Below are 19,348 nucleotides of genomic sequence, written 5' to 3'. Positions count from 1 at the left end.
TTGGTCCCCAAGAAGAAATTCATTTAGTGTTCTTCTGGTTAGCAAGACCAGGTACAATGTTGAACCATCAAGAGAGGAGGTGGCCATAAGAGGGTGGGAATTGTGGGAAAGTGACAGTCTGAGGGACAGAGAAGTGACAGAACTTCAAGATGGATCGAATAAAGTAGTGAGGGATAGAAGGAAGAAGAGAAAGAAAGAGAAGGCAAGGAAGGAAGAAGAGAAGGTGACCAACCAGATGACTGCTGTTTGGCACTGGAGAGGGGCGTTGATACCATTGATGAAAGGAGAGAAGAAAGTGGATAAATTTGGGGTGTCGAGACATTACCTTTGGGGACACATGTTCTGAAGATGCAGCAGTGTACTCAGGGTGTCAAATTCTTGGCTCCACAAATTTATCTACTAAAATGGAGAGTTAGAGAGCCTTTGAACTTGCGTTCAAAGGAGCTGGTGGCATGGTTAGCCCTCTCCCAGCCCTGTGTGGGTGATTAGATTACACAAGATGGCAGGGCCATGGGAGCAGCGGCATGCCGTGTGCGGCTGGTTGATCAAGGATTCCTCTGGCTCGTCCTCACAGATGAATGCTGGCTCTAGGGGACCAGAGCCTGGGAAGGAAGCCAAGCCTGGAGAGGACGACTTGGAAATATTTTCTGTGGAAAAGATAAAGTTGGGGAATTGTTAAGCCCTTTTAAATAGACGTCAAAAGAGAACGAGATCACATAGACTGTTGGATATCACCGCTTTTAAAAGATTTTATTTCCATAGTAAAAGGAAAAAAAAAAAACCTCCATATAGCCTCCCGCTATCTAACACATGGTTACCATTCATTGTATTTCTCTTTCCTGATATTTGTTTTTAGTACAAGCAATTATTTTAAAGGAAAAATGACTAAAACAGATGATGAATGAGAGTTGAATTTTGTTTTGTTTTGTTTTTTTTTTATTAGAAGTTTGTGAGCCATGAAGGGTGAACATGATTTTTAAAAAAACATAGGAATAAAATCACAGTCCCCTACTAGTAGGGGAACTCTGAAAGTCATTGAGCCTAAACTTTGTAAATATTTTCTGTTTGGTCTATATTTATTATAGACCCATGATAGTCAAGGCACTTGGCTAAGTTGTATAATATGCCAAGCCATCCTGTGAGGCAGATATTGGTTCTACCCATTTTACAGACAGAGAAAGCATGACTCAGAGGTTTACGATCTGTTCACAGAGCCAGGTACTGACAAAGTCAGGAAAGGTCACGTCTATCGACATCAGAGCACATGCTTTTAATGCTGGTGCCTTCTGACCCCCTCCCCAATGACCTGGAGCTCTTCAGTCAGGATGGCAAGGGGCATGGTCCCCAGAGGAGAGTATGAGTCAGAAACAGCTGGGGTGGGTTAAGGAAATGAGTTACCTGTGAAACAGCAGAAGATAAATACGGATCAGAAGTCAATCATCATTACTAGTCTTTGTCTGAATGCATGGTGCAAGACTGGAGACAATGAAGAATCTCCAAGTCTCTGATCTAATCGATCTCTTTCTGTTACATCCTTGGCTTCTTCAGGAAATGGGTACCATGACCTCTTCTCCTAGTGAGTCAGGGACAGAACTGCAGCTTTGGGAAGGAGGAAGCCCTCCTGCCCTGTGAGTGAAACCTAAACAGAGAACCCTACAGTAATCCTTGGGCCACGACTCCTTTTCTTGCTATCTAGGTAGCTGTCCCACGACCAGAGGATGGGGGACTTCTCTGAGAAGCCACAGCCATCAGAATTGCTGACTAGATTGCTTTGTCACAGCCCCCCCCCATTGGAAAAGTAGCCCTCTCCCCAGCTCAGCTTCCAAGCAGCCTCCCGCAGAGCATCTTCTGCAAAGCTCTTGCTGTTCCCATGGCAACAGGGTGAGGGGCTTTTTGTTTTCCCTGAAAGGTTGAATCCTTGCAACTAGAAGGTAGCTACGGGCTCTTTCCCCACAATCCTCTACCCTTACCCTGGTTTGGCGGCACGGCTAATTTTACTGCTACATATTTCTATACAAAACTGGAATGGTACAATAAATAGGAACTGAGGTTGAAAAGCTTACAGAGAAACTGCTCCAGAGGCTCCCTGGCAATCACAGGCCAGATCTGAGGAGGTCAGACCTGATTAGAGCAAACTTACACAGTCTGCAGGGGAAGCATTGAGAATCCCCTCCAGTTCAGTAACATCCACTGTAAAGAAAAGGTCTTTTGAAAACAATCTAAAGATATTTTATTTATTTACAATCCAACCGTTGCCCCCTCCCAGTACTGACTCCCACAGTTCCTCATCCCATTCCTCCTTCCCCCAACCCCACCCTCCCTGGGGCCTGAAGTCTCTCGAGGAGAGACAGTTCTCTCCCTGAGGTCAGACCAGGCAGTCCTCTGCTATGTATGTCTGGGGTCTTGGACCAGCTCATGTATGCTGCCTGTTGGTGGCTCAGTGTTTGGAAGCTCCCAGGGGTTCCGTTAGTTGAGACTCTTGGCTTTTCTGTGGGGTTGCCTTCCTCTTCTGCTTCTTCTATCCTCCCCCTAATTTAACCATAGGGGTCCCCAATTTCAGTCCAATGGTTAGATTCAAGTATCTGCATCTGTCTCAGTCAGCTGCTGGTTGGTACTCTCATAGGACAGCCATGCTAGACTCCTATCTGTAAGCACACCCTAGCATCAGTAATAGATGGCCCTGAAGCCCAAAAACATCCTCAGGGCCTTCAACAGAGTGAATGCTATGCTTTTTGAAATGCCGCTTTCTTTCTAGGTCATGATGGGTCTAGGTTACTGCACTTGACCCACTTTCCAGGTAAGGGGCCTTAGACAAGCTGTTTCAGGTCCCTGAGCCTTGGATTTACTTGGAAAATGAGGGAGTAGGAGATAATAGGTTGCTTTTAGGGTCAAAAGTGCAGCATTTTTAAGTTACAAGGAAGGAAGGAAGGAAGGGAGGAAGGAAGGAAGAAAGAAAGAAAGAAATGAAGAAAGGAAGGAAGGAAGAAAGAAAGAAATGAAGAAAGAAAGAAAGAAAGAAATGAAGAAAGAAAGAAAGAAATGAAGAAAGAAAGAAAGAAAGAAAGAAAGAAAGAAAGAAAGAAAGAAAGAAAGAAAGAAAGTTTTCTGAATTGTTTTCACATTGCAGATTCTAGGCTCCTCCGAGACAAACACCTCTCTTAAGTACTCAGCTTTGTAAGGTGGACCTTAGCCATTCCCCCTACCCCTGCTGCCCCATTTATGTCAAGGTAAGTGAGGGCTACAAGGCCATGAAGAACACCTTTGCCTGTCTCTAGGACTCTGAGCGTCTTGATTTCAGAGAGCATCTGAAAGTTCTTTGTGCACACGGGCACTCTGTGCAGTGATCTCTACATGTTTGTTGAGTGAATGAACTTGCAAAACTCCCAAATCCTTAGAGTTGAGAACACTTTACAATCCTCCAGGCCCTCATCTTACAGACAAGGAAGCCAGAGCTGGAGCATATCATGTGGTTTGGCCAGAGGCACAAAGCTACAGGGAGAGGGAGATGGAAGCCTGATTGCCAGACTGATGGCCATTCTTCTTTTATACTGTGCTTACAAGAGAGTTTTACAGAATATCCTGCTGGGGCTGAAATCATTGAGCATTGTCTTGTCAGTCATCTTGGAAGCCCTAAAGAACACAGGGCTAGCCTGTATTACCTTTCCCTTCTTTAGGCTCCAAAGTTGCAGCCAAGGGTCATAAAGGTCACGTGCACACTGATCTTCCCCCTTTGTTCCCAACACATGTCCCATTTTGGTTATTTGACTGCATACCCTCGTTGCCTTTGCCTCCTAAATTCCAGGGTTACAGGAGTGTGCTACTCTCAGTTTTTATGATCCTGGGGACCAAGCCTAAGACTCTGTGCTTGCTAGACAGGTGTTCAATCAATTGAACGGCATCCTATCCAATGTGTCTAGTACTCTTGATGATATAATGGGGATAAAGATAACTTCTATCCTTAAACCATGAGTTCTGGAAATCAAGAAATATCTCAAAGAAACAACCATTCCAGACAAAAGTGTCTACATGTGCACGGGAGCATAGAGCTGTGGGGCCACAATGAGCAGTATCTCAGGATCCTTGCCTGGCATTGACATGCTCTGGATGAGCTTGAGACCCATGACTTGCCTGTGTCATTGCTGCCCAGAGACTTCATGTGCAGGTAGAGTATAGTGCTTTTAACTCATGTTAAGCCAAAATTTTTAATGGATGTAAAATCTTTAAATGGTCTTATAGAGAGCAAAGCTTTATTCCACTGTGAACAGGCGCTCTCTCTCTCTCTCTCTCTCTCTCTCTCTCTCTCTCTCTCTGTTTGTATGTGTGTGTGTGCTTGTGTGTGCGTGTGTGTGCCTGCACACATACACATGCATGCACGTGAATCACACACTTTCATTGCGTCCTCTTTAGTTCATCCTTCAACAGACTTTTCCATCGACAGCCTCCCAGGTCCCAAGCCAGATTCTTAAGATTTCCAAACCTGAGTTTAGGGGATTTCTTCAAAGAATTTAGAATGTCTTTTGGACAATTTATGTTTGTCGAGAAGTTAAGAGACAGAACTAGAGCATCCAAGAACAATTCCTAATTTTTATGGAGATAAATATGTCATTAATATGACTATTTCTTCTCAGGAATGATTTTTTTTCCTCTAGAAGCAGGTTGACCCCACAAGAAGGCAGGGAGGAGGAGCAGAGACTCTGGCTTAGGCCTTACTGTGTGACCAGAGCCAAGGAAACTAAGTTTTAGGCAGAAAAAGACTCAAGAATAAATTTAGAAGACCCAAGAGCTTATTTAGGTAGGAAAGTCTTCACTCTTGTTTGTGCCTGTTCCAAAACAAAGAGTCAGAGGGTGGGTGGAAACAGGGCAGGAATAATGGAAAATTTGGATCCTGCCTAATATAACCTGGTCTAGGGAGCTCCAGGCAGCTTGCTGGGAAGTGACTAACAGAGACGCCTTCCCTGAGACTCCTCTGCTGAAATGGCAAGATCCTTGCAAGGACTCAGATGTTCTGGAGATTTGAAGAAAGTGGCATTTGAATGCTACATTTGAAAATCTACCTGGGATGTATTTTCATCAGACGTGGTGTAACATACAGATGTAGAGGTGACCATTGTGAAGTGAAAATATTTATACTCACAGCTGCCTGCAAAGAGCCATGTGCTACATGGGGATGCTCTGGGATGGGCCACAAGGTGGGAAGAGAGGAGAAGTCTGGAGAGAGCCTTCTCCAGAGGAAGGATGGGCCAGGCCATAAGAGAAGGTTTAGGAATGTCTAGCTTACATAACTTCTTGGGACTGTAGGACTTAGGGACCCTAGGGAATTGGCACAAGTGAAGGGTGCCCAATGTCAGAGCTCATCAAAGGAGGTAGTGGCGGTATGGGCAGTAGCTTGTATATGAAAGAGGTCCTTGCAGATGAGTCCTTCACCATCTTCAGAAGTTAGTTAACCCTGGGAGGGGCAGTCTCTCCAGCAACAGCAAGGGCCAAGATGTCAGAGTGCTAGAAAACATAGAGAGTAAATTTTATTTAAAAACAAATTAATTCATGCCTATGGAAGCTCTTATTTATGGTTAGTTAATTGTGGGGGAAATCAGACTAACTAGGATATTTGCACAGAGGAAGGCTAATCCATTAGCAGAGCCTGGAGGCTGAATACCTCGGGAGGAAGCACAACCCAGTGTAGACCAATACGGAATGTGGCATCGGCCACACGAAGGGCCCAGCACATCTTCAGCTCTACAGTTTAAAGGGCTCCTCAGAGCCAGGATCCAGGTTGGTTGCTAGATGTGAGCTCTCTGCCTCATGACAGCCGGGGAGATACGATCTTCAGTGAGCCTCAAACAGTCGTTGGCACACTCAGTAGCTGCAGCAAAAACTGGAGTCCTGGAGGCTGTCTGGGATGCTCCCCTCAGCATTCACTGGAGTGGGGACAGAGAAGCAATAGGCAAGGACTCTTTGAAGGATAAGGCATTTTTAAAAAACCAAATCAGTTAATTATATGAAGCTATGTAGTAACATAATTTGCTACTAAGAGGTCACCAAGTGCCTTAGTCAGGGTCACTATTGCTGCAATCAAACACCATGACCAAAGCAACTCAGGCAGGAAAGGGTTTACTTGGCTTACACTGCTTACCTGTGGAGGAATTCAGGGCAGGAACTCAAACAGGGCAGGAACCTGGAGGCAGGAGCTGAGGCAGAGGCCAGAGAAGGGTGCTGCTTACCTGCTTGCTTCTCGTGGCTTACCCATCCTGCTCTCTCTTTTTTTCTTATAAATATATCTAATCTTTATTGGTTAAATAAAAAAAATTTAAAAATGCAAAGTTAATTTTTAAGAAGACTGTAAGGGACCCTTGTACAATCCTGACATTTCACTAAGGGTTTTGCCTTAGTCTTCCTTCCTTTTTCCTCCTTTCTTTCTTTCTTTCTTTCTTTCTTTCTTTCTTTCTTTCTTTCTTTCTTTCTTTCCTTCTTTCTTTCTTTCCTTCTTTCTTTCTTTCCTTCTTTCTTTCTTATTAATCATTTCATTAGTTTAGATCTCAAATGATATCCCACTTCCTGGTTATCTCTCCGCAAGCCCCCCATCCCATAACCTCCCTCTCCTTCCTCCTCTTTGCCTCTATGAAGGTACTCTTCCCAGCCACCTACCTTTTCCCTCCTGCCCCATCCTTCCAGTATCCCCCTACACTGGGGCATCAAACCTCCACAGGACCAAGAACCTCTGCTCTCATTGATGTCAGATAAGGCCATCCTCTGCTACCTATGTATCTAGAGCCATGGATCCATCCCTGTACTCTCCTTGGTTGGTGGTCTAGTCCCTGGGAGCACTGGGTAGTCTGGCCAGCTGATGTTGTTCTTTCTATGGGGTTGTTTCCCCCTTCAACTCCTCCAGTCCTTCCCCCAGCTCCCCAACCAGGGTCCCTGAGCTCAGTCTGATGGTTGGCTCCAAGTATGCATATCTTCATTGGTCAGTTGCTGGCTGAACCTCCTAAGGAGCAGCCATACCAGGTTCCTGTCAACAAGTGCCTCTTGGCAATGGTAACAGCATCTGTTGGGTTGGTGTCCACAGACAGGATGGATCCCCAGGTAGGGCAGTCCCCGGATGGCCCATCCTTCAGTCTCTGCTCCATTTTTTGTCCCTGTTCTTCCTTTAGACAGGAACATTTCTGGGTTGAAAACCTTGAGATGTGTGTGTGGCCCCATCTCTCTACCAGGGGCTGTGCCTATCTACTCAAGGTGGTCTCTATAAGTTCTATCTCTCCTTCTTTGATAAAATCATCCCCGTTGGATCCTGGGAACCTCTCGTTTCCCAGGTGTCTGGAACCCTCCAGTGGCTATCCCCAGTTCCTCATCCCCCACTGCTACATATTTTGATTTGATTGCCTGATCGTTTGTACTCTCTCCTGTCCCTTGCAATACCTGATACTGCCCCTTATTTCCTCCCCCTCCTCTCTCCCTCCCAGGTTCCCCTCCCTCCATCTTCCTCAGTCATCCTGTTCCCCACTCAATGCAAGACTGAAGCATCCACACCCTGGTCTTCCTTCCTCCTAAGCTCCATGGTCTTGGGTTGTATCCTGGGCATTGTGAGTTTGGGAGCTAATATTCCCTTATCAGTGAGTACATAGCATGTGTATTCTTTTGTGTGTGTAGGTTACCTCACTGAGGATATTTTCTAGTTCCATTCACTTGACTTCGAATTTCATGAAGTCATTGTTTTTAGTAGCTGAGTGGTACTCCATTGTGTACCACACTTTCTGAATCCACTCTTTTGTTGAGGGACATCTGGGTTGTTTACAGCTTCTGGCTATTACAAATAGACTGCTATAAACATAGTTTTTAGCATGTTAGCATAGTTAAACATGTGTTTTTTTTATGGGGCATCTATTGGGTATATACCCAGGAATGGTATAGCTGGGCCCTTAGGGAGCACTATGTCCAATTTTCTGAGGAACTGCCAGACTGATTTCTGGACTTCAATCCCAATGTTCAAAACCAACAATGGAGGAGTGTGCCTCTTTCTACACATCCTTGCCAGCATCTGCTGTTACGGATGTTTTTGATCTTACCATTCTGACTGCTGTAAGGTAGAATCTCGGAGTCATTTTGATTTGCATTTCCCTGATGACTATAGAGCACAGGACCAGCTGCCAGGGGATGGCACCACTCCCAATGGTCTGGGTCCATCCCCATTGATCACTAATTAAGAAAATACCCTACAGGTAAGCCTATAGCCCACAAATCTTACGGATACATTTTCTCAATTGAGTCTCCCTCCTCTCCCATTACTCTAACTTATGTCAAGTTGACAGAAAACTAGTCAGCCACACAAAGCCGGGGGAAAATGATGTAAGAATAGTACAGATAGGGGTTGGGGATTTAGCTCAGTGGTAGAGCGCAAGGTCCTGGGTTCGGTCCCCAGCTCTGGAAAAGAAAAAAAGAAAAAAGAAAAAAAGGATAGTACAGATACTAAATTCTCAAAAATTAAACACATTTTCAAATCTCCCAAATTAAAATAATGATATAAGAATAGTAGTAATAATAATAATAATTATTATTATTAATGATAACAAACAGTACTCTGAGGTAAAGAAAGAATGGCTTAAATACTAAATTGAAATGTCTGGCGATTTTGTTCAAATAAAATGAATTACATTGGCATGCTTATGAGACAGCAGTGCCATTGCTAAAATGTCTGTGAAGCTAATCGAGCCCGGGGCATTCTCTTTGTTCTGAATTTGTTTCTAAAGGTAGATGCTTACCCAGTCGCTCATGTGGCTCTCAAGTGAAAGAGTCAGCTTCCTCCCTGAGGCACAGAGACAGCAGCCCTGCCAGGAAGAGCGGCCACAACCTCCCTGTGCCAGAGGAGGAAAAGTTGGTAGAAATTGTTTATTTGGGGGCCTCAAAACATCACCCGTTTACCTCCTGGTCCCTGTAACTCACACACTTACAGGTACACCTGAAGAACGGTGAAGAGTGGGAGCCCGTCCATCCACTTGAAAAGAGTGGCTAATTATGAGGGCAAGATGGCCCAGTGCACAACCTGAGTCACTTCCCATGGTGTCTGGGATGTACCACTCTTCTTAGAGTCAGATTCTCAACCTATTCTTCCTTCTGGGCTCTACAGATCCTCTCCACGATGTGCACACGTGCATGCACACTCGCACGCGAGTGCATGCGTACACACACACACACACACACACACACACACCCCTTGTCATCACTCATCATTTATTTGCTGTGTACCAAATGTGTCCAGAATCTGGTTCCATTCCTGGTCTTTCAGCAAACGGTTTGGTGGATGTTGAGGAAGGGTCCACAAGATCCAAGGACCATTACTTAGAATACCGTAGCAGCCATGGCCATGCAAAAATCCAAAGTTTGTGATTCTCGTTTTTGGTTTTACAGCAGAAGTCCCTTTTGGGGGCTGTCTCCCTTTCCTGTCATTATTCTCTGATGCAAAATAAGCACAGATCTGGGCATTCTCCTGGGAACCCTGCAGCTGAGCTCAAAAGGTGTGCAGTACCCATCTTACCAAAGGGATGGAGGGCAGGAAGGCCAGGAAGGTGCTTTTCAGGCAGCATAGGAATTCTGATCTCCCTTGTAACCCTGGGCAAGAAGATTTTCATGGGTCTCTATAGTGAAGGATTGGGGTGATGGATCAGCAGATAGAGGGGGAACACTGCTTTTGGAGGTTGTGAGTTCAGGTTGTAGAACCCATGTTAGATAGCCTGTAACTCCAGTTCCAGGAGACTCTGACTATAAAGTCATCTTTAAGAAAAGATAACTCTCCGTGTGAGGACTGGGCTTTCCCTCAGATTTAACCTTACATATCTGAAGACTAAAAACATCGATGGCCTGCCCCTGGGTTCAGAATCTCTAAGTCTGTGGTTCTCAACCTTCCTAATGCTATGACCTTTTAATACAGTTCCTCATGTTGTGGTGACCCCCCTCCAACCATAAAATGGCTTTGTTGCTACTTCATAACTGTAATTTTGCTACTGTTATGAATCATAATATCCAATATGCAGAATGTCTAGTATCCAACGCCTGTGAAAGGGTCGTTAGATTCCCCAAAGGGGTCAGGACACACAGGTTGAGAACCACTGCTCTAAGTAAACTAATCAGAAGGAACACATGAAGCCCATGTGCCCACAGGCCGTGTGTTCAGCACCTGTCTTCATTTGGGCTGCCCATCACTGTCATGGTCCCTGTTACTAGCTTCACCTCATTCTGCTTCGGCTCCCAACCGACCCTTGGCCACTCCCCTTTCTTCTCACATGTGGGCTTGCACACTAGTGACAGCAGCTGTCTGTTAGTGTTTCCTGTATGCCTAGACTTCTGCTACACACTTCCTTTGGACTAACCCATTCACTCCTTACAGTACCCAGATAAAGGAGGAGCTACTCTTGCACCGTTTTGACAAAATGGAAAACCTGGGTACAGAGATTCAAACCAAGAGTTCCTGCTTTTACCCAGCATGCCATCTGAACCAACGAAATACGTTGGATTTGGGTTAATTTTGCAAAAATTAACATGTGTGTGCCTACATGTATTCATGTGCACATACACATGTGCATGTGTGTTTTCTTTTGAGACGGGATCTCACTATTAAGCTAAGTAGACCAGTCTGACCTTGAACTCACAAAGATATTCCTGCCTCTGCTTCCAGAGTACTGAGATGAAAGGCATGTGTCATCATACCCTCGAAAGGTTATTATTTTACACATTACTGGAGGAAGAAGCCTTTTCTCAAATGCTGGAGAAGGTGCTGTAGGGAGAGATGAACAGCTTCAAGCAGGCATGAGAGGAGCCCGCTGATGTGATGCTAAGTGTTCTGCTGTTTGTCTCTGACCATCACTGTCTTCCTGGGTGTTTCCTGTAGGCCATTTATCTTCTGGGGTCCAAAGTTCTTCCCTGAAGGGAAAAGAAAGAAACAGTAGAGGTAAAAGGACAAGATGATCATGTGTTCACAGAACAAGGCATTCCTAAGATCTGTGATTCTGTATCCTTCGGGTCATCTTTGTGTGGGGAGTATCTGCTTAAAGTTCCTGATGAGGGGGTCAGATATTCATCCATCATCTCCACAGAGGTCTGGGGGGTCTGCAAAGTCCACACCATGCTACCTCTGCCAGTCATATTACACATAGAGAGGCTGGGACAGGTGGGTCACCTCATAGTCTTTGGAGCACTCCTACCACATGTGAATGCACTCATGTATGCAGGTGTGCGTGCACACACCCAAACACATAGTATAGGTATGCATATGCATGTCCACTCATGTCCACTCATGAACACTCACATGCACACACATACACACACACACACACACACACACACACACACACACACACACACACTCCACTCCACTCCTTGGAGCTCTGCGATTCCCTACATGAATTTCATTTTCCTCTCAGCCAGTACAGCCCTGCCATAAATCCACTTGAGTTTTGTTTGGTATGATAATACATTCAGTTGAGGAGTTATATAATTGCAGATCCGGTGATGATCTCCAGGCCAATTTCAAGTCAAAGCTATTTTTAATGGAATTGCCAGAGGATATAGCAGGGGGAGGGAGAAGGAGGGGAGATATTTAGAGTGTACTTTTTAAAGATCTAACAAATCTCTCAGAATTTTAGCCTATGCATTTCTGAACCTGAATTTCCAGGGAGAAAACTGGGGAATGTCAATTAAGTCATAGCAGGTGTATTTAAGAGCTGAGCTCACTTCCTGCATGAACATTTTTTTGTTTGGATGCTTTTCCGGCAGTGAAAAGATGACTAGGCTAAGAGTCAAGAGACCTGAGTATCCCCTCAGCTCGGCCAGAGCCCTCCCTCCATGTGTCCTTGAGAAACTCACTTTGACTGTCAGCTGTCTCATCTATAAGAAAGCCGAACTTCCCTGCCAACTCTAAAATCCTAGATGATCCTCAGAGGTCAGGGGTGCTAAACCCTGAAACTACGAGATGGCTTGTGATACCCAAAGGTTAGACACCTTCTGTTCAAATTCTTTCCCTTGACCTGTGACTTCTGTTACCTGTTCTGGTACAATCTCACCTGTCCTTAGTACACAAGAAACTACAGTGTCTATAGGAAAACGTAAAAAGTGCCTACTATGGGGTTATGAATACCATCTAGGAAGAACCAGGCTTGAGGAATTCCCAGTGTAGGAAGTTCATGAACTACTCACTAAGCTCACTCTTAAGTCTTCAAAGAGAACAATTCTATTTGCCCCTGAAAACACGGGGAGAGCACAGACGATGCGATGGTCAGTTTCAGCTACTGAGCTGTTTTGACTTTGGGTCTCCTATAGCTGAACAGGAAAGCAAGCAATCACAAAACGCTTTAAAGCCTGTTGCTTGCTTTAGCACAGATGTGGCTCTCCGAACCAGTTTCCAGCAATCCCAGCTCTGTCAGTGCATGCTGATTTAGCCTGTGGGTGTAATGTGCACAATTTAGTGATTTGCCTCATGTTTAATCTTGCCTTCCCTTTTGCAGGGTCATTTTCTCTGTGGTAAAGGATCAACTTTGAGCTAGGAATGGCTAAGTAACAGTCTTTTCTGGAATACAAATGACTTTGTGAATAAACAAAGATTAAAAAGAAAAACACAGGAGGAGTTCTTGACTTCATGGCAGTTGGTAACTGCCGTGTACTTCTGATGTGCCGCTCAGAACGGTCTAGGCTGTGTTCCATGACCATCCCCCAGACTTGAACCTCATAGCCCCCACAGTTCATATCCATTCACTGTTTCAGATTGGAATCTTGTTTACAAATAAGGTCTTATCACTATAACAAGTTAAAGTCAGGCCAGAGCAGAGTCTGAAGGGCCCCAATTCCAGTATGACTAGTGTCCCTATGAAAGAGGAAAATGGACAGGGACAGACAGGCAGACAGGCAGACAGACAGACAAACAGGGTAGGTGACTGTGTGAGAACAAAGACCAGACTGGCACTTCTGTAAGCTAAGGAACACTGAATGTGACTTTGAGGTGACAGGAAGTTAGGGGGCTGGCTGCTGTCACCAGCACCAGGTCTGCTTCTTGTCCCACCCAGACTGTCACAGCTACATCATGGCTATCTCATGCCTTTCCATAGGTGCCCCTCCCATCCACTCGGTCATTGTTCCAATCCTGTTTTCCTTCCCACCCACCCTACCCTCGATAGATGACCAAGCTACTCTTCTGCCTTGTCCATGCAAGGTATTTGGCTCCTGCTTCCTTTCCCTTGTGTCCTCCATCCCAACCTCTCTAGAAACAACAGAGAGCTGTTCTACCAGCTCTTCTTGACTGGTGGCTAGCCTCAGTCTCATCTCCCATTCCCCACCCATTGCTCTTTCTAACATCATCCTACAAACAGATTCATTTGCTCTTAAAACCAAATCAGAAAACAAATACATTTCCCAAATAACCACTTGTTGGTCTCCTTTTCTACTGAGATTTCTTCACAAAGCTTTCACCATCACTCCTTCTACTTTGGCAACTACCTATACACAGACTTCTGGGTTTTTACCCCAGTGCCCCCACCCCTGAACTGTTATATTCTCTTGAAAACTACCTGGGACTTTGCAGAGAAACAAACCAATAGATGTCTCTATATTAAGATTAAAGACATTGAAGGTATTTTATTAATTTTCAGAGACTTTGTTAATTATAAGCATTATACTTAGTCTCCCATTTTAGCAAACACTTCCAAGTTTTGTGATTTTGTCAAGGACACATGCTTCATCTGTACCTGAGTTAACGTGACTCACATGTTCTCTTTAAGATTCTTTTTAGTTATGTGTAGGTCTGCATGTGGCAGGGGCCAGCATCATGGGATTCCCCTGGAGCTGGAGTGACAGATGGCTGGGAATCATCTGATGTAGGAGCTGAGCCCCAAACTCAGGTCTTCTGGAAGAGCAGAGATGCTCATAACCACTTAGCCACCTCTCTGACCTAGAGTATTCTTTGCAACATTTATTAGTTGACTGTTCTCCACGCTTGGTTTCTGATTCTTTCCCAACTCTCTGCTCCTCTCCCCATTTCCCCATCTTTCTCTTTGCCACATCATTATTTTTCATCCCACTTGTCACCACAAGTCACCTTGTCACTCCCATTATTTCAGTGGCTCACGGCTTCCCAGCCTTGGTGCACGATGCCCTGACGATCCCTAGATTCTTCACTACTTGCCCACCAGGCCATTTTGCCTTGATATCCAACAGACGTGTACCTAATTCTTGGTGTACCTGGGACTGATCTTACTACCTGCCCTCAAGTGCTTTCCTGTATGTTCTTTCTGCAGCTGCTTCTTCATTCCCCTGCCATCCTCTTTAAGAAGCTTGGGGCCATGTAGGGCCTTCATGCCTCATCCTCCAGCTCCAGCTCCCCTCCTCCTTCTGCTTCTAGCCACAACAAGGTCACTTTTACTCTCTCATCTCCAATCTTAGCACTAATAATTGATCCAGTCCTCAAGGCCCAGGCCCTATACTGCCCCTCAAACATAGGTTTTTTGGGGGGTTGGGGGTGGAGGTAGTGGTAAAATTTCCTAGTACCACCAAAGGGTCTCTAATTACACTTCAACTAAACCATGCTGTGGATTACTAACTTGCTTCCTCTCTAAGTCAATGTCAAGTTAAATGACTAGAGGAAAACCTTTCCAAAGTAAGACTTGAACTCTGAGTTAGAGGAAGCACTATTCTATCTTACTCAGTAGTGCAAACACTAATGTGCAGCAGAACTCAGGCTGGTCTGAGGTGGTCTCTAGATCCCTGCCCATGATACAGATGTGTCCAATTCTTTAAACGTGCCCTTTACCTTTTCCAGCAGTAACAAGGCCTTCTGCCTCTGCCTTGACCCCCACATCCCTCCTCAGCTAGATTTACCTGTCAAAATCCAGGGCAGACTTAAAAATGTACCCCAAATCATCTGTGTCATTCACACCACTATCACATCGTATGCTTGAACAGTTTCATGTTTTCTTCCTTTTAAAAACATGCTTACCTGTATAATGTGTATGTGTGTGTGCCCGAGCGTATGTCTATGCATCACCTGTACACAGGAGCCCTTGGAAGTCAAAGAGAGTATCTGATCCCTCGGAACTGGAATTATAGCCGTCTCTGAGCTGCCATGTAGGTGCCAGGAGTTGATTCTGGGCCCTCTGCAATGGCAGTAAGCTCTCTTAATCACCGACCCATCTCTCCTTCCAGTGTCACACATGAAAAACATGTTTTCACATAAACTTTCCTGACAGAGCCTCACTGAAGCCCTGTGACTGGGGCTTAAGGGTATTAGTCTTTTGTCAAAGCATAAACAGGTAAATGGCAGGATATCACTGTCTTTGGATTCCTCTGTGAGGCTCTCTTACACTCATCACAGTGACCTTCCCATGTTGCCTGTTTACACGCTGGTCATCTCCTTCCTGCTGTTTGGAGTCTTCCTTGTGATAATAAATGAGAAGAATGTTTCACCTCTGTATCATGCTTGATGGTTTACAACATGTTTTCAAAGTAAGCATGGCCCCTAATGCTCAAGATATTCATCACTTAGAAAGGATGCTCCAGTTTTAACATATGGACGCTTGTCTTGAGCTAGCTGTCCTTGTTATTGTTGGCACGGAGCCTCATCAATAGAAAGAAGGCATTATTTATAAATTGTCATAGGAGCTTGAAAATTGAGTACTTGAGTATCTGACCCATATTCATCACTGTGCAAGTTAAGCATGGTCTTTGTGTGTCTCTATAGAACTAAAGCCAGTCAGTTAGAAGAAGGGGATTGTGGACTTGATGTAAAACCCCAGAGCAGTGCAACCCTACAACTCTCATCAGACCCAGTAAGCATTTGATTTCTATGGGAGAGAGGACATTTCTACATGAACAAGAAGGGAGAGGTGGTTACAGAGACTATATTCTTTACTTTCCCCCCAATTTAAAAGTACCTATCTAGAAGCTTCTGTGATCAGGATGCAGTGGCGATGAACTCAAAGTCTATTCCTTGAGTGTATTTCAGCCTGCTGGGGAAAGGTGGACTGTATAGCAAATATGTATGCATCATATTAGGTGGCAAGTGCTGTCAGCAGCATGAAATGGTAGTGAGGTTGAGAATAGTGGGTGAACTTTACAAGAAGAGACCTGTTGACAAACCAGCGTTTAAGGCGGAGGCTGAAAGGACAAGAAGAGTGACATTGGCAGTTGAGGAGAGCAGTCTAGAAAGAGAGTGCATCAAAGACCCAAGGGAGATAGAAGCTAATAAAGAGTGTCACTGCAGCAAGACAAATGGGAGATAGAGACGGAGAAGAGATGGTCCCATAGGACCCAAGAGTAGTTGGTACCATGTCCTCCATGCAATTGGGAACATGGAAAATGGGAGTTGTGCATCCGAGATACGACTGCTTGTCTAAGGAGGGCAGAGTCTTAAATAGAGTTTTGTACATTTGGATCACTGTGATCAGAAGCTACTCTAAAGCAAATCTTCATACCAAGCACGCTGGGTAGACAAAGCTCTGGTTTATAAAGGATACGTATGTTTGTTCCCTAGAAGGAACCCACCAATAATCCATCTGGAGTGGTAACCCAAGACAAGGAGGGGACAAGGCTACAATATTGAGCTCTGTTGGGCTAGAGATACTGTAAGGGTGAACTGATGGGCAGTGGGCAAGCCCTTGCCCCAGACTGACAGTCACATTGAGTTGAGCGTCTGTTACCATTCAGTGGCTGGAGGGAACTGGGATTATTGGAAATAATCCTGGCTGTTTGTTCTGTCACTGGGTGGACTCCGATGGAGCCTCTATTGCGAAGCAAGCTGTATGGGAGCTGGCATCTGGCAGAAGCTGACATAGATACAACCCTGGCTGTCTCTGCAGTGAGCATAGGGGCGTTAAAAACAATTCACATTGGGAGTTGTCATGAACCTGTCCAAAATAAAGATAAAGAACAAACGCATCCAAGGATGCCAAAAAAAATTATCAGAGATGAGAAAACGGACATGTAAAAGCTGCCCTGAATAAGAAAAGATTTGGAGGATGGGATACAGGAAGAAATTGTGGAGGTGGCAAATTTACCCCTCTGATCCTTTTCCTCGAAGCGCCAAGTTAAAGGGTTCATAAGTCTTCGAGAGTTATTTCAGGATAACAAACTGAAAGGAAAGCTTCTCTTGGGGTTTGCAGGGTTCCTACAGCTCACCCCTGCTGTAGGAAACAGCTTAAATTAAAAAAAAAATGCTTCCGTCCCTTAGGACTGTGGAGATTATGTGTGGAGCCCCCTCATCCTACACAGTATTGGCATGAGCTAATCTACTGCAACATCACCGCATGCCCAGAGGCCAGGGCTGTGTAGACAGGGCAAGCCAACTGTCTGCCTGCACAGAGACTGAAATGCCTTGGTTGTCCTTGTCAGTGGGATCTGATGTATAGATCTGAGTCTACAAGTGTGCCGTGCCACTGGCAATATTTATTACAACATGAATGTGAGATGTGCTATTCTATTCAAGGACTCTGATAAGAATTATCAGCCACAGCAGATATAGAAGGAACCTAGTTTTTCTGGGGCTGACAAGAGTTATCTTGGTCTCCTGTTTGTATGTCACCAAATGCTGTCCCCTCTCAATCCCTGGGTGTAGCTTACTTGAGACAGAGAGACAGAGACAGGCAGAGACAGAGACAGAGAAACAGAGAAAGAGAAATCCCCCATTGGCTCTTAACCACACAATAATGCAAAATGCATTTAGTCCAATTTCAAAAGTCCCCATAGTATTTCAAACTCTCAACACTGTTTAAAAATCCAAAGTCTCTTCTGAGACACAAGGCAATCTTTTAATTATAACCCCCTATAAAATCAAGAAGCAAATTGTGTTGGAATATGCTTCCAAAATAAAATGGCACAGTACATACTGTGAGTAAATACTGGACCAAAGCAGGATGAAAAACCAGCAGGGCAAAACTCCCAGATCTGAAACTCCTTGTCTGATGTCAAAGGGCTTAGCTTTGCTGCCTGCAACGGGGCCTTCTCACTTTGTTTTGTTTGTTTGACGCTCCTGTTTCCAGAGTCTCTTTGCACCACAATTCTGGATCTCAGGACGTAACTCAAGCTGGCCTAAACACTGTGGTCTTCCTCCTTCACCCTCCCAAGTGCTGGGATTGTAGGTATGTGCCATCATGCTTGGGTTCAGTTTTTATTTTAAAAATCTGTGATTATGATTAGGAATATGTTCTTGACAAACATGCCAATTTGGCTAGAATTAAAACTAACAATGTGGAAGCTTTCAGTCTGTGAACATATGGCCCTTCATTTGCTTAGATATTGAATCTCGGGAATGTTTTGTTTTGTATATTGTGTGTGTGTGCACTCTGTGTGGTATACGCATATGTGAAAGGCAGGGGTCGACTTTGGGTGTCTTCCCTCAGGGCTCGTCTATATTTGTTTTTCACTGAGTGCTACTCTCCAAGCAGGCTAGGATAGCTAGGCAGAGAGCCCCAGCTCGCGTCCGTATTTGCCTTCTCACTGCCAGGGTTACAAGTGTGTGCCTCCATGACCGACTACTTTGTACTTGACTAATGGTGCCCAAATACACCTGCTCATACTTGCAAAGCAAGCCCCTTTACCAACGCAGCTATCGCCCCGCGTTATCATTGTGGGTGCAGACCTCAGACATGTGTTTTTGCTCATTTTATTTCAAATGATTTTGTGGTTTTTATCTTCAGTTCGAATGTGGCGTGTCTGTCTGCCTGTCTATCTATTTATTTACTATTTTGAAATGAGGTTTGATGTAGCCCAGGCTGTTTTGTTCTCTAGATATCTTGCACCTGGCTATCAAAACTCACCTAGCAAGCAGTAGTTGTTATGCTCTTTTTTTCTAGGACTTTAAAAACCGGCAATCACAGGGCTAGGGGTTGTAAATGAATTGGTAGAGTGCTTGCCTAACATGCAGAAATCCCCAGGTCCAATCATTACACCGCTTAAGCCAGGCCTCAGGAAATGGAGACAGGAATATCAGAAGTTCGAGGACATCCTCGGCTACAGAAGGAGTGTAGGCCAAGTGCTGTATGAAGTCCTGCTTCAAACACAAGTGCAACTACGTTTAGTTCTCTTGTGTCTTCATGCCAGTCGTTCCGTTCATCTTTTGTGTTTGCTTGGCTTAGGGTTGAGACACTTTTCTCTTCTCCAATCATTTCTTTATACCCTGACTATAAATTGAATTCTGTCAGTTTCCCCCCCTGAATCGTATGCACAGGCTCATACTGTTTTGCTTCTTAGTGGCATTAGCACAGTTTAAGGACGTATGTTGATTCACAGGCTTCTAGTATGGAGATGACTCCTGCTTGGTGTTTGCGAGCTGAGGATGCACCTCGGTTGGCAGGGCGCTTGCCTGGCGTGCGGGAAGCCCTGG

General features: G+C 44.8%; 1 protein-coding gene across 12 annotated transcripts in view; it reads left to right on the top strand.

The window, feature by feature from the left end:
* Positions 1-19,348, top strand: part of Slc8a3 (solute carrier family 8 member A3) — a 133,598-nt gene that overhangs the window by 57,620 nt on the left and 56,630 nt on the right. The window lies entirely within an intron of this gene.

This window comes from Rattus norvegicus, chromosome 6 (genome assembly GCF_036323735.1).
Source record: "Rattus norvegicus strain BN/NHsdMcwi chromosome 6, GRCr8, whole genome shotgun sequence".
Taxonomy (NCBI): Eukaryota; Metazoa; Chordata; class Mammalia; order Rodentia; family Muridae; genus Rattus; species Rattus norvegicus.
This window is presented reverse-complemented; position numbering and strand designations above follow the sequence as displayed.